Genomic DNA, 13,214 nt, shown 5'->3' on the forward strand with positions numbered 1-13,214 from the left:
TAATCTTATTATATAAGAGCCGTGCATTATATTTGGGAATCACATGAATGACGGTCGGCAGAGGTAAAAATTGAGCCCCAAAAACCGTAACCTGCCCAATATCTTTTAATGTTTGGGCTGGATTTTTAGCCCGCGATTTTAGGTTAGGTTTCAAAGATAAATGCAACTGGGATCGAGTTAGTAGGGGAATGGAGAAAATTTGAACCAATATGACTTGGCCCACATTAGGTCATTTTGGTTCAAAGATGAGCCTAATTTTGGCCCAACGTGCACGCTAGGATTGAAAAAATCCGAATTCCCAACCCAATATTGGGTTGGGTTGAGTGACATGAAATTACCGCCTTGCCTCTCATGAAATTAAAAATCTCATTCATGTTGATGTTCTTGTGCATGCTCTCTTTGTTGATGCAGGATCTACACAATCAACAACGATCTCTTGCCCTTCTTTTTTCCTCACGAAAATAGGGAGAAATTTTTCATCACACCTGCATCCAGAACTCCCTCTATCCTGTCCATTTTTATTGCTATGTAGGTTATTTAGTTGGGTCTTTTCATTTAGTGGACATGTTGTCTATAGTCCACATCATCATTAAATCATTGAATTTTTGAACCATTGGACATACCAATGTAATATGTTAATAAATGATTAAGATAGTTTGAAATTTCTATGAATCGAACATTAACTCAACCAAACCAATGAGAGTTTTACCCAAAAAAAAACCAATGAGAGTTAACATACACCCAGTATTAGACCAAATCGAGTATGGGTGTCAAAGTCCAATCTAAAGCAAACTGAACCAAATGCTTATTGGTTCGGCTTAGGGGAGCAAGTTTGGCCCTGTTGGCCCTCGCCCGCCCTGAGCCCGAACAAGGTCTGGGCTGAGATATTTGATCTTGAAGGCGGGTCAGGGCTGAAAATTTCTAGCCCTGAGTCAGGATCGGGTCGGGCCAGGGTTGAGGTCTTGGGCTAAGCCTGTCCGGCCTAGCCCGACCATGTAGTTATACTATAAAATGTATATTGATATAATATACGTATATATATATATATATATATATATTATATAAATTATAAACGTTACCCACATTTTGTTATATAATATATTATATATGAAGAATAAATGATATAATACATGTCATTATAGTATTATTTTACGTAAAATTGATAATTTTTTCTCCAGCTCATGCATTTTCCTTCCCCCTCCCCGTGATCAAGGTCAATCAGGGTCAGCTCAGCCCGACCCTAAGGGCGGGTCAGGGTTGGAGTTTTTAGGCCCTGAGTTAGGGTCGGGTCTGAGCCCAGCTAAGAGGACTCAAGGTTGGGTTAGGGTTCTATAAAGCCCGGTCTAACCCGACCCTGTTGCAATCCTAATTCAACTTTGGTTTGGGTTTAAACCTTTAGACTGAAACCAATTTTATTTTTCTGGTTTGATTTCGACTTCACCAAGAGTGAGATCAATTCATTTGGACTAGAACCGGACCAAACTGGACAATTTATACCCATGGCTCTATGGCTTGATCTTGACCCAATAGATGAGTTGAATTGAGTGTGTTTAAAACTGGAGCCAATCGAATGACGTATGAGGATAGGATGGTGGAAACAAACACCGCAATGTGCATCGTAATTTCGTAACACGGATAGAGTTCAGACGGGATAGTCAGAGGAAAAGCCGTCAAGGGCAGCGGAAGGGCACGATTTTTTTTTTGGCCGAAGAAGGGCACGATTCTCCACAGCCGAAAAGACATTCACAATCATTTCAATTCCCATTCCAATCTTTCACACTACAGACAAGTTCATTTGGGCTGCCACTTCCAATGGAATCTTCAGTGTGGCTTCGGCTTACAGTATTGCTATAAAAGGATTCTCTCCCTTTACTGAATCTTATTGGAACAAGATTTGGCATCTACTGGCTTCTTCCAAAGCCCAACACCTTGTTTGGAAAATCCTTCATCACAAAATTCCACTTCCAAATCTCTTAAACAGTAGAAGCCTTAACATTGATCCTTCTTGCCCTCTATGCCATCATCAAATGCAATCGGAGGATCATCTTTTCATGGAGTGGCCATGGTCACAACATATATGGCATCAAGTGGGATTGATATCCAACAACAGAGACACCCCTATCTCCACTGTAATCATAAGTCTCATTAAAAACCAAAGGAACTCTAGCAGAGACAACATCCTCAAAACAGCCTTAAGTTATAGCATTATATGGAATATATGGATTGGCTATTGGGACCTTATTTTCAGACATAAGAGGTTCAATCCTAGTGAGATCATTTTAAGAGCCATTTCTGGAACGAAAGAGCAAGTTGAAGCGTTTCATTTTGAAAGAAGGAAGGATCCAAGAATGGTAAAATGGATTCCTCCTTTGACTCCATTTTTCAAGTTCAACGTGGATGGTTCCAGCCAAGGAAATCCAAGTAAAGCAGGTATCGGAGGAATCTGTAGAAGTGTCAATGCTTTTCTTTGCTGCTTTTCAGAAGGCATCAGCTGGAATTATGCCCTATTAGCAGAAGCAACAGCTGCCAAAAGAGCTATTTTGATTGCGTTGTCTCTTAATATTAAAAAGATCATCATAGAGAGTGACAACCTCCTTGTCGTGCAGATTCTCAGTGGCAAAACCCAATCCATCCCTTGGCGCATCGCTCCCATTGTGGCCGATTGTATGTTTTTGGTTCAGTTTTTTGATGAGATTTACTTCTCTCATACTCTTCGTGAGGGTAATTCTATAGCAGACTGCCTAGCCTCCGCAGGAGCCAAATCACAATGTTCTACTTTCTCTAATTCCCCCCTCCTTGTATCCTCTCTTGCTTGTACTTTAATTTTGCTGGAACATTGTTCCATCGCTATTAAATTCTATTTATCAAAAAAAGACATTTCACATTCTCAAGATTCTTTTTCTTTCTCTCTCTCTGGAAACCTAACCTTTCTCATCGACTCCCCTAAACAATGGCTTATGTCATGCTTATAGGCATAGATAAAACGTGGATAAAGTTTTCCACCATTCATAGAGGACTGGTCACCTACCATCCTAGGGTTTTGGTATGTGTTATACTTAAATATAACAATCCAATTAAATTACGCCACATCATCAGAGCATTGCAACCCCTTGACGGTTGAGGATTCGATGCATCACTTCAATAGCTTGTTCTAATAAAGAACCTACCAAAAACGGTGTAACACGCCATGTAGGCATGGATTAATCTTTCCTCATGATCGACCATCCTACTTCTATAAGAAAACTATTAATGAAGCGTCCACGATGCCTATGAACCAAGTATCACACTTCTGATGAGACTCTACCAGTGATACTCTTACCAAAAATAAAACCTACCATGTTGAGACTCTCTCCTCCACCGCCTCTATGAGCTACGAACACTATATATACTCAGGTATAACCATTTACAGAGGCATCTTGTTCTAATGGTTGCTTAGAGAGATCTGACTTAGGCATACATTGTGTTTGATTGGTTACCCTCACAATATATGAAGAAAAAAAAAATGTAAAGAGCAAAATTGGAGATATACTCATTTGGTTGTGTAGACTAGAGAAAAATTATGAAAACAATAACTATTTTTGGAAAAGATTATCCCTAGTTTTGTATCTCATCCATGATCCATCATGTTGAGTAGTTGAGAAAATAAAATGGGAAAAAAAGTTGAGAGAAGATTGGCCATTCCCTTTTACCTCTCATAAGAGTGGGGAATGACTAGTTTGCTTATTATACATACTTGACAATCAAACAACAATGATAGAATTCACCTATGAGGGGAGGGTTTCCTTCGACGCCAGTGTGTTGTTTCAAGCATTGGAAGGGGTATTACAAACAACTCATAAAATAGGGGGATATTTACTTATGAGTTTTTAAGGGGGGGGGGGGGACAATGTTTTGGGTTGAGAGAGGGATGGCTATGGAGATCTGGCTCCTCTCCAATGAGCATCCAACGGCTGGACTGACTGGGTGTGCACTGGGATGTGTGCCTACATGGGGCTCAATGTACATCCAGTCAGCCCAGTTGTTAGATGCTTTGTTGGGCACTCATTGGAGAGGGGCCCAATGCTGTAGTTTTCAATATCAACCGACGTCATGGGGATCTTTTCCCCTTCACCCATACACACCCACACACACAAAATTAAGGACAAATAATAGTGAAATAACAAACCATGATATCCATTTGCAAGCAAATTAAGGCTGTAACAGATGGATTAACAAGAATGTGTGTGTATGCGTGAGTGTTAGAGAGAGAGAGAGAGAGAGAGAGGGATGGGGGAAGTCAGGGTTGAACCTGTCTTAGCCCACCCTAAGCCCGAACAGGGCTTGGGTTAAGATACCCTGCCCCTGAGGGCGGGTTAGCGCTGGAAATTTATGGCCCTAGGTCAGGGTCGGGTCGGGCCAGGCTGAGGCCTCTGGCTAAGCCCGACCAAGCCCGGGCTAACCCTGTTTTAAGTTATACTATAAAATATGGTAAAAATATATCCACTTGATGGTGTTTCCTATGCCCTCTCACAAGGCACCGTGAAATGATGCCTCTGCCCCCTGGGTAGATACCCAGGCGTGCTCCCCCATTGGCCCAGATGCTTGTGTAGAGACCATGCAACCAAGTAGAGATCTCTTGCCCATAAAATATATATTGATAATACATATATTATAAACTTTAAACATCACACATATTTTGTTAAATAATATATTATATATGAAGATAATAAGTGATATAATATATTTTATGTAAAATTGATAATTTGGCCCAACCCATGCATCTAGATCTCTTCCCTCCCCATAATCAGAGCCAAATCAGCCCGACCCTGAGGGTGGATTAGGGTTGGATTTTTCAGGCTCTGAGTTAGGGCCGGGCTGGGTCTGAGCTTAGCTATGAGGACTCAGGGTTGGGCTAGGGTTTTAAAAATCCCAGCCCAACCCAACCTTGTTGCAGCCCTAGATATGTCTAAGCTTACTATAAAATTTTTTTTGAGGCAAGGGTTCTATCCAATTTTTTCTTTGAAAACAAACACACTGAAATATCACTGTAGAAAAAGAAAAGGGTAGGGGTGAGGGTGGAGAAAATTGAAATATAATGTTTCTTATTAATGGACAAATAATAGTGAAATCAAGAGCCATGATATCCATTTGCAAGCAAATTAAGGCAATAACAGATGGATTAACAATTTTAAATTATTTTCATGTTCGTGACAATATTTGTTGGACTAGGATGTTTGGATGATCAAATTCTCCATTAAAGATGAATATCATCTCTGCTTCTGATGTTGTATTCTCAAGAACGAATAAACAGGAGAATTTCGTCCAAAAGTCTCCAGAATAATCATAAAGAAACTATAAAAAATATGAAGCACAAATTGGATAAATTCAAAAAACCAAGGACTGGATTTTATATTGGTCCCTTTTATATATAGGATAGCAATAAGAACCATAATAGTTTTAATTACCTAAGCAACATTTCTTTCGGCAATAACTCTCATAGGGTTGGGCCATAATTTCTTTTTTAGGTAATGGAGGCTGGGCCATAATTTCGCAGCAGCGTTCTTCTACCATTTATTTATTTATGAAGCACAATCAAATGGTCGAATAAGGCGTTACAATATGGGATCACTTCATTAGTATTATGGGGAATTCAGAATTCAGATTATCTATAATTCATAATATGGATGAAAAGCTACCCATTCAACCCTCGATCTGCTTCTTCCCTTCTCCCTGCACTCTTCTTCTGCTAAGCAGGTCCCCCACCCTCGTCGTCTGAAACATCTCGAAAAGTGGGTTCAAAACTTACCCAACCAGCCAACTTGTATTGAGTAGAGTGGAATTGAAACTTGGGAGATCATGAAGCGAAAAGAAATGAAGAAGAGAATGAGATACGTCAATCAGGGTTTTTTAAACCAGGAATTGTCTTAGCCGAATTCCAATTCAGATCGGATCGGAATCAGCCCGAATTGGAGATGGCAAAAATCGAAGGAATCTTGACATAAATTTTCCGATTCAGAACGCAAGAAATTGAAATTGGTCCCAGTCGATTCCATTACGAATTGGCCGATTACCGATTTAACAATTTCTGAAACCCTGACATCAATCTCTAGCGTCCATAACTCTAGATCCTTTACCAAGTTCAGATCAGGAAACGGAAAGACGAAGAAGAAGTTGTAGAAGATGGAGAAAACGAAGAAGAAGCCATAGAATAACAAGAGATCCATTCTCAGGCCGGATATCAACTCAAATTACCAAGGACGATTCCACTTTTTCCAGATGTTTCAGATGATGAGAGCAAGAACCACCATTAAACGAAGTCGCCGAAGGAACCATCATGGCCAGAGAGAGAAAGAAAGAAAGGTAATCTTATTATATAAGAGCCGTGCATTATATTTGGGAATCACATGAATGACGGTCGGTAGATGTAACAATAATATCTTTTAATGCTTGAGCTGGATTTTTAGCCCGCGATTTTGGGCTAGGTTTCAAAGATAAATGCAACTGGGATCGAGTTAGTTGGGGAATGCAGAAAATTTGAACCAATATGACTTGGCCCACTCTAGGTCATTTTGGTTCAAAGATGAACCTAATTTTGCCCCGACGTGCACTCAATGTTGGTTTGGGTTAAGCTGAGTGATATCCATCACGACCCTAACCCGGTGCTGGTTGCGTGGAGACGTGGACATGAGAGCATGTGAAATTACCACTTTACCTCTTATGAAATTAAAAACCCCATTCATGTTGATTTGATACCCTTGTGCGTGCTTTCTTTGCCCTGTGCATTGGTGGAAGATCTACTTGACCAAGCACCGATCTCTTGCCCTTCCTTTTCTTCACGAAATTACGGAGAAATTTTTCATCACAACCACATCCAGAACTCCCATTATACTGCACAGTTCTATTTCCATGAAGGTTATTTAGTTGGATCTTTTCATTTAGTGAACATGTTGCCATAGTCCACATCATCATTAAGTCATCGAATTTTTGAACCATTGGACATAGCAATGTAATACGTTAATAAATGATTAAAGGAGTTTGAAATTTCTGTGAATCGAACATTAACTCAACCAGAATCAATGAGAGTTGACATACAGCTAGTGTCAGATCAAATCGAATAGGGGTATCAAAATCCAGTACAAACTGAACCAAATGCTTTATATATTCAGCTTTGGTTTGGGTTTAAACCTTTAGAAATGAAAATCCATTCGAATCCAAAATCATTTCGGGAAAAAAATAAGCAGTTTTATTTTCATTATTTTTTAACATATTAAAAAAAATTCAGAACAAACCAAAAATCAATATAAACTGATAAAAACTTGTTAAGAAAAAGCGAAACAAAACTGGAACCGAATCAGACTGAAATCAAAATTTTAATTTACTGGTTTGACGTCGACTTCAACAAGAGTGAGACCAATTCATCTGGACTGGAAGTGGACCAAACCGGACAATTGACTCCCATGTCTCTATGACTTGGCATCGACCCAATAGATGAGTTGAACCGGGTTTGTTTACAACCGGAGCCAATTGAATGACGTATGAGGATAGGATGGCGGAGACAATCACAGCAATGCGCATCGTAATTTCGTGAAAGTTGAGACTTGACATGGGGAAAGTCAGAGGAAAAGCCGTAAAGGTAAGGGTGTCAACCGATCGGGTTCGGTCGGTCTCGGTCGGGCCTAAACGGGCCTCACCAATTTTATAGGCTGCATCGTGTCCGACCTTTTAGGTGTTCGGGCTTGCATTGGGTGGACATGGTACTGTTTAATTTCGGTCGGTCGGTCGGTGTTCGGTCTTTAATCGGGGCAATCTTATTCAAGGTAAACAGGTCTTAAATGGGCCTCAGTCGGGCTAATGGCCTATTTAACTCTAAACGGACATTAAACGGTGTGGGCAGATAATGTCCTCCTAGCATTGCTCCAATTTAAATATTACAAATGCAATAAAATGCACAACTGCCTTGAACACAAGCGTAAATACCAATCTGTCTGGGTTCATTCACTTGTTAGATTCTGGTAGAAGTTAATTAAAGAAGCCACCTTAATTCCAAATGTAATCTTCATTAGATTATAAGATCCCATCATAAAACAAACCCTATGAGGAAACGTGTTAGATTGAATCCACAAACAATTACGTACTCAAAGACTGAAATTTTGATTTTGCAAGACTGAATAGAAAAAAGAAAAAAAGAGGTGGAATTTGGAGGGTTAATTAGGGTTAATGGTTACTTAGTCATTTAGGAGGGTTAGGTTACCTAGGTCGTTTGGGAGTTGGAAGTTGGAACGTTTGCGTTTGGGTCTTTTCTCTTTTGGCCGTTTGGACATGGCCGTGCCTTGGGGTTGGGGTAGAATAGGTTATAATTATCGGGCTTAGGGGGTCGGGTTTAAACGGGGCAAAGGGGGTCGGGCTCGGTCGGGGCATTAAACGGCTTTAAACAGGCGGGTCGGTCGGGCACCCGACGGTGTCACCTCTAGCATCGGGAACGACCATTTATAAACAGGTTGGGCCGGTTCGGTCTTCAAGCGATCGGGGTGGTCGGGTCTACCGGTGTGGGCCTGGCATTGACACCCCTACGTAAAGGGCAGCGGAAGGGCACGATTCTCCACGTGTGAAAAGACATTTTACATTCTCAAGATTCTATTTGTGGAACCTAACCTTTACATGGATTCCCATCAACTATGGCTTATGTCATGCTTATAGCCTTAGATAAAACACGGGCCACGTCAGAGGTATTTTAGGCTGTGTTTGGTATGTGTTCTTGAAATGCATTTCAGGTCAATTTCTCATTCTTGGGTGATATAAATAATTGTTTTTATCGTTTAAGAATACGAAATCGACCTAGAATGCATTCCAAGAATGCATACCAAACACAGCCTTAATATTGAAAGATAACTCATAAAGAGGCGGTCTCCGATGCACCAAACTATGATTTCAATGTCAAATTTAGGTCGGTCTATGATCTGGATCGGATTGGAATCAGTGTTTCAAGAATAGCGAATTGGATAGGGAATTATGGTCGATTTTTGGATAAAAACACCAGAATCGTTGCAATATTGTTTGAATATGCCAATTTTAAAGTTTTTTAAAACCGATTCAAGCTGATTCCGATTCGATTACATTAACCACTTTCATAATCGATGACGGGTTTTAAAACTATAATAGGAATTGGTCTGAATCGGTTATAAACTATATTCTTGGCATTTAAGGTTTTTCATACAAATATTGCATGAATTGGATTGATCAAAATTGGGATCCATCTCGGCCGATCTGATCCTAATTCTTCAAAGTTCAAACCATGATCATGGTTTTTAAAACAAAGAATCAATATCCAAATCAGGTTCAATTGATTTCAATCCAATTCTGAGCCAGATAGATTGAAATCGATTAGGAGAGCCGAAATCAGTCACATTCCACCCGGATCCTAAAAACCATGTATGAATTGCATGTTGCAAAACTGTAAGAGTGCGTTTGGTAACATTCAGAATAGCGTTCTGAACAGTTCTTTTGTTAAAAAAGAACAAAAAAACATGAAAAAGTGTTTGGCTTTGCGGTTTGTTTTTTCGTTCCTTTAGAACGAACCGGAGGTCTTGAGCACCAAAAGAACAAAGAACGATGCGAGCGACGGACAAATCACAAAACCCGTGATTTTTTGGAGAAAAATCGGGACACTCATCTCTCTCGCTCTGCTAGCACCAATTTTGGAAACGACGAAGAAGGACTCCTCGCTCTGCAACCCTAGGTGAGATCTCTCACTCTCTCTCGCTCTCTCTCCCTCTCTATCTCTCGCATGCTCTGCCTCCCTCTCTCGCTGTTTCCCCTCTCTCCCTCTCTATCTCTCTCGCACTCTCTGCACTTCTCTCTCGCTCTTTCCCTTTCTCTGTCTCTCTCTCTCCTCATACTCTCTGTGTCGTTTTTTGGCTCTTTTCCTCTCTCTGTCTCTCTCTCTCCCTCTCATGCTCTCCCTCTCACCGTCTCTGTGTAGAGATTATGGAAGATTGATCCAATTTGTTTCCGATTTTATCTCAGGAAGTGGCTCAGCACCCCTTTGTTTCCCATTTTGTCTCTGGTAATATTATATCTCAGATCTAAATTATTGTTGTTGTTGTATATGTTATCTGCCCATGTTTGCGTTTTCTGGATGAATGAATGTGTCCATTTTTGGGACTGTTTTCTCTAATTTTAGTTTAAATTACGGTATATCTATTGCAAGGTATTTAATTAGTTTACTTTGTTTCTGATAGTTTTGATCTTCGAAATTTGTCTTCTTTGAACATACTAGCCACTCTATCCTTGAATCTCATATAATTTTGTTTTTTGAAATTCTGAAAATAAATAACAAACCATTTGGGAGCTCAGTACTTCCATCCTTTTTTTTTTTTTTCAATTGCAAATTGGGTTTGAAGATGCCGGTCATGTTTATTAAATGTTTGATTGCCCCTAGAGATTTTAGAAGGAATTTCTCTAGAAGCCTTGTGATGTATCTGGTATTTGGTATTGTAAAAGGAGTATCTTGGAATTTTTGTTTACAACGGCAGGTACTAAATGCCAGTGGATGGGAGAGCTTAAATTCATTGAATTACTTTCCTCCTACTCTAGAATATCAAAAAAGCATCTCAGTGCACGAGGCACCTGCTACTCTAGATTAATAACGAAGAAAACTATTTCCGGCTTATGTTGCTGGTGCCCAGCTATCATGCTATGCCAGCTTCTTGAGCCAAGGGCGGGAAGTGGCCTTAAGCATCCTCCTCACACATACGCACACGCACACACACACAGCATGGTCAAGCTTGATCCGATTCGGTCTTTCAATTGATGTTTATTCATCTCCATTAGGAAGTTATATATACAAGCCTTAGCCGATTCTAATTACAATGGAAAGATGAGTACATGTGATATCATTTTCTAATCGTAATGGAATTCTAAATAGAGTTGGAGACTAAAGAGATTACATATTCTATTGTGAGTGGAAGATGAGTAGAACTCGATCTCTTGTATCGGTTGATAGGAATGCACCAAACGCCTTTGCAATCAACAATCCTATTTCTGAAAATTATATAAAAAATCATATAAATCTTTTTGAAACTCATAAAGAGAGAGAGAAACGTACCTGGAGGAGTTTGTACAGATTCAATGTCATTCTGAGTGAGTAACAATGAAATTATAAGATCAGAAACCCTACGTTTATGAAAAACTGCGAGAGGGAAAGAGTTGGAGAAACGGTAACAGGCAAGGGTGGAAGAGAGAGAGAGAGATACTGGAATGATGAAAAGAAGAGTGGGAGAAGATTAGATTTTAAGAGAATGGAAACTAAAATGAGAGTGGGAGACGATTTGGGAGATGATTAGGTTTTTTAAAAATGGAAATTAAAATGCCAAGGTACCTGAAAAATAATTGGAAAAGACAAGAAAGATAGTAAGAAAATAAAGGTTGGAGATTTCTTTTTCTTTTTACGGTAACTTAGCAGATTCTTAATTAATTAAGGTTAGCAAATTTTATTTTTTATTTTTTATTTATTATACCAATTTAAGAGGAAAGGTACTATGAATCTCTAAAAAATGGAAAGGAGAGATAAAAAGTATAGTATGAGAGATAGTATTTAAATAAACAAGAAGGTAAAATAGTCAAATGAAAAAGTAGTCACGAAACATGTATTCGTGCAGTTATATAATAGTATAAAATATAATAGTACAATATATATTTATGAGGGATAGTTTTCTAGGCAATGGGAACACATGAAAGCATCAATAAGAGGTCGAATTTATGCTTTTCAGGAGGACAGGATGGTCATTTCATAGGGAATTGAGTCTGACGCAGGAGCTACACTCTTGGACAGACTCCTCTTTTCCCCATATTTTTTTATTTATCTCGGTCCTTGTTTTCTTTCTTTCTTTTACCAAAAAAAAAAAAGTTTTTTTTCTTCTTTCTTTAATATATTATTTTATTTATTTTTTTTTTGGGTAAAGTTTAATATATATTTTTTATCATTGAATAAAAAATGTTTTTTTTTTTTTTTTTTTGGTAAGAAGAAAATTTATTAAGCTAGAGAGTCATTACAAACAGTGGCTTCATTCACACAAAGATGAAGAAGCCAAGGAGTGGTAATAGGCCAATCAATCGGAGACTCAATCGAAAAGGCCGACCTAACCAAGGCATCAACCACACTATTGGCAGACCTTAGAACAAAAGAAAAAGAGCAATCATCAAAAGATTTCTGAAGTTGAACAATATCATGATGAATACTTTGAATGGCAAGCTCCGGATCAGAAGAGGATAGTTGCTGAATTAACGAATAACAATCTGATTCCACCAAGACTTTCCTGAAACCACCCCTAGCAGCAAGAAGAAGGCCAGATCGAACAGCAAAGGCTTCGGCAATGCAAGTAGAGTCACAATTAACACCAACCGAATAAGCCAAGAGAGGATGGCCAAAGTGATCTCTTATAATGTTTCCAAAACCACCTTTCTTAGATCCTTCACTCCAAGCTGCATCAATATTCAATTTAACCCAAGAAGGTGTAGGGGGAATCCAACTCTGAATAGAAATAGACTCCGAAATATGAATTGGCTCCAGAGTATAAGTAGAAGAGTAAGGTGGATTATTTGCAAGCTGAAATTCTGTAAAAGCTTTTTCCGTCATTTGAATAACCTTCACGGGCGACCAGGATTTGTTTTCAAAGATGATGTCATTTTTAGCTCTCTAAATATACCATAATAAAAATGAAGCTTGAGAAAATAAATCTTGAGCCATCTCATTGAATAAAAAATGTGAAAGGTAAATTTTCAATTTTTATTTTCTTTCGTTCAAACAACCAAACGCAGGCTTAGACCTGATTGGCGGAATCGGATTGGCCGAAATTGGGATCAGCCGAATTCTTGAAAGTTGAAACCGTGCCTCGAAGATCACTTTCCAAATCGTAGAAGCAAAGAAATAAAAGTTTTTTTTCTTTATGGATTACTATACCATTTATAACTAACCATCCCATGAGGGTAACTTCGTAAATCTTCAATAGATTGGCTTGATAGACTTCAGTGTCACTCCCTCCCTCCCACTCGAGCATGTGTGTGTGTGTGTGCCTATGGGCGGCTTCCAGTTTATTAAAATTTAGACTGATAGCTCTCATAGGCTCCTACCGTCCTCTGCTTTCGAAACCCCGTTCCTCTGCATCAAGTATTCCATTATATTTGAGGCGTTCTCATCACCAACTTGAATCACGTTCAAGCCTTCATCGATCTCTCTG

Source organism: Telopea speciosissima, chromosome 9 (assembly GCF_018873765.1).
Source record: "Telopea speciosissima isolate NSW1024214 ecotype Mountain lineage chromosome 9, Tspe_v1, whole genome shotgun sequence".
Taxonomy (NCBI): Eukaryota; Viridiplantae; Streptophyta; class Magnoliopsida; order Proteales; family Proteaceae; genus Telopea; species Telopea speciosissima.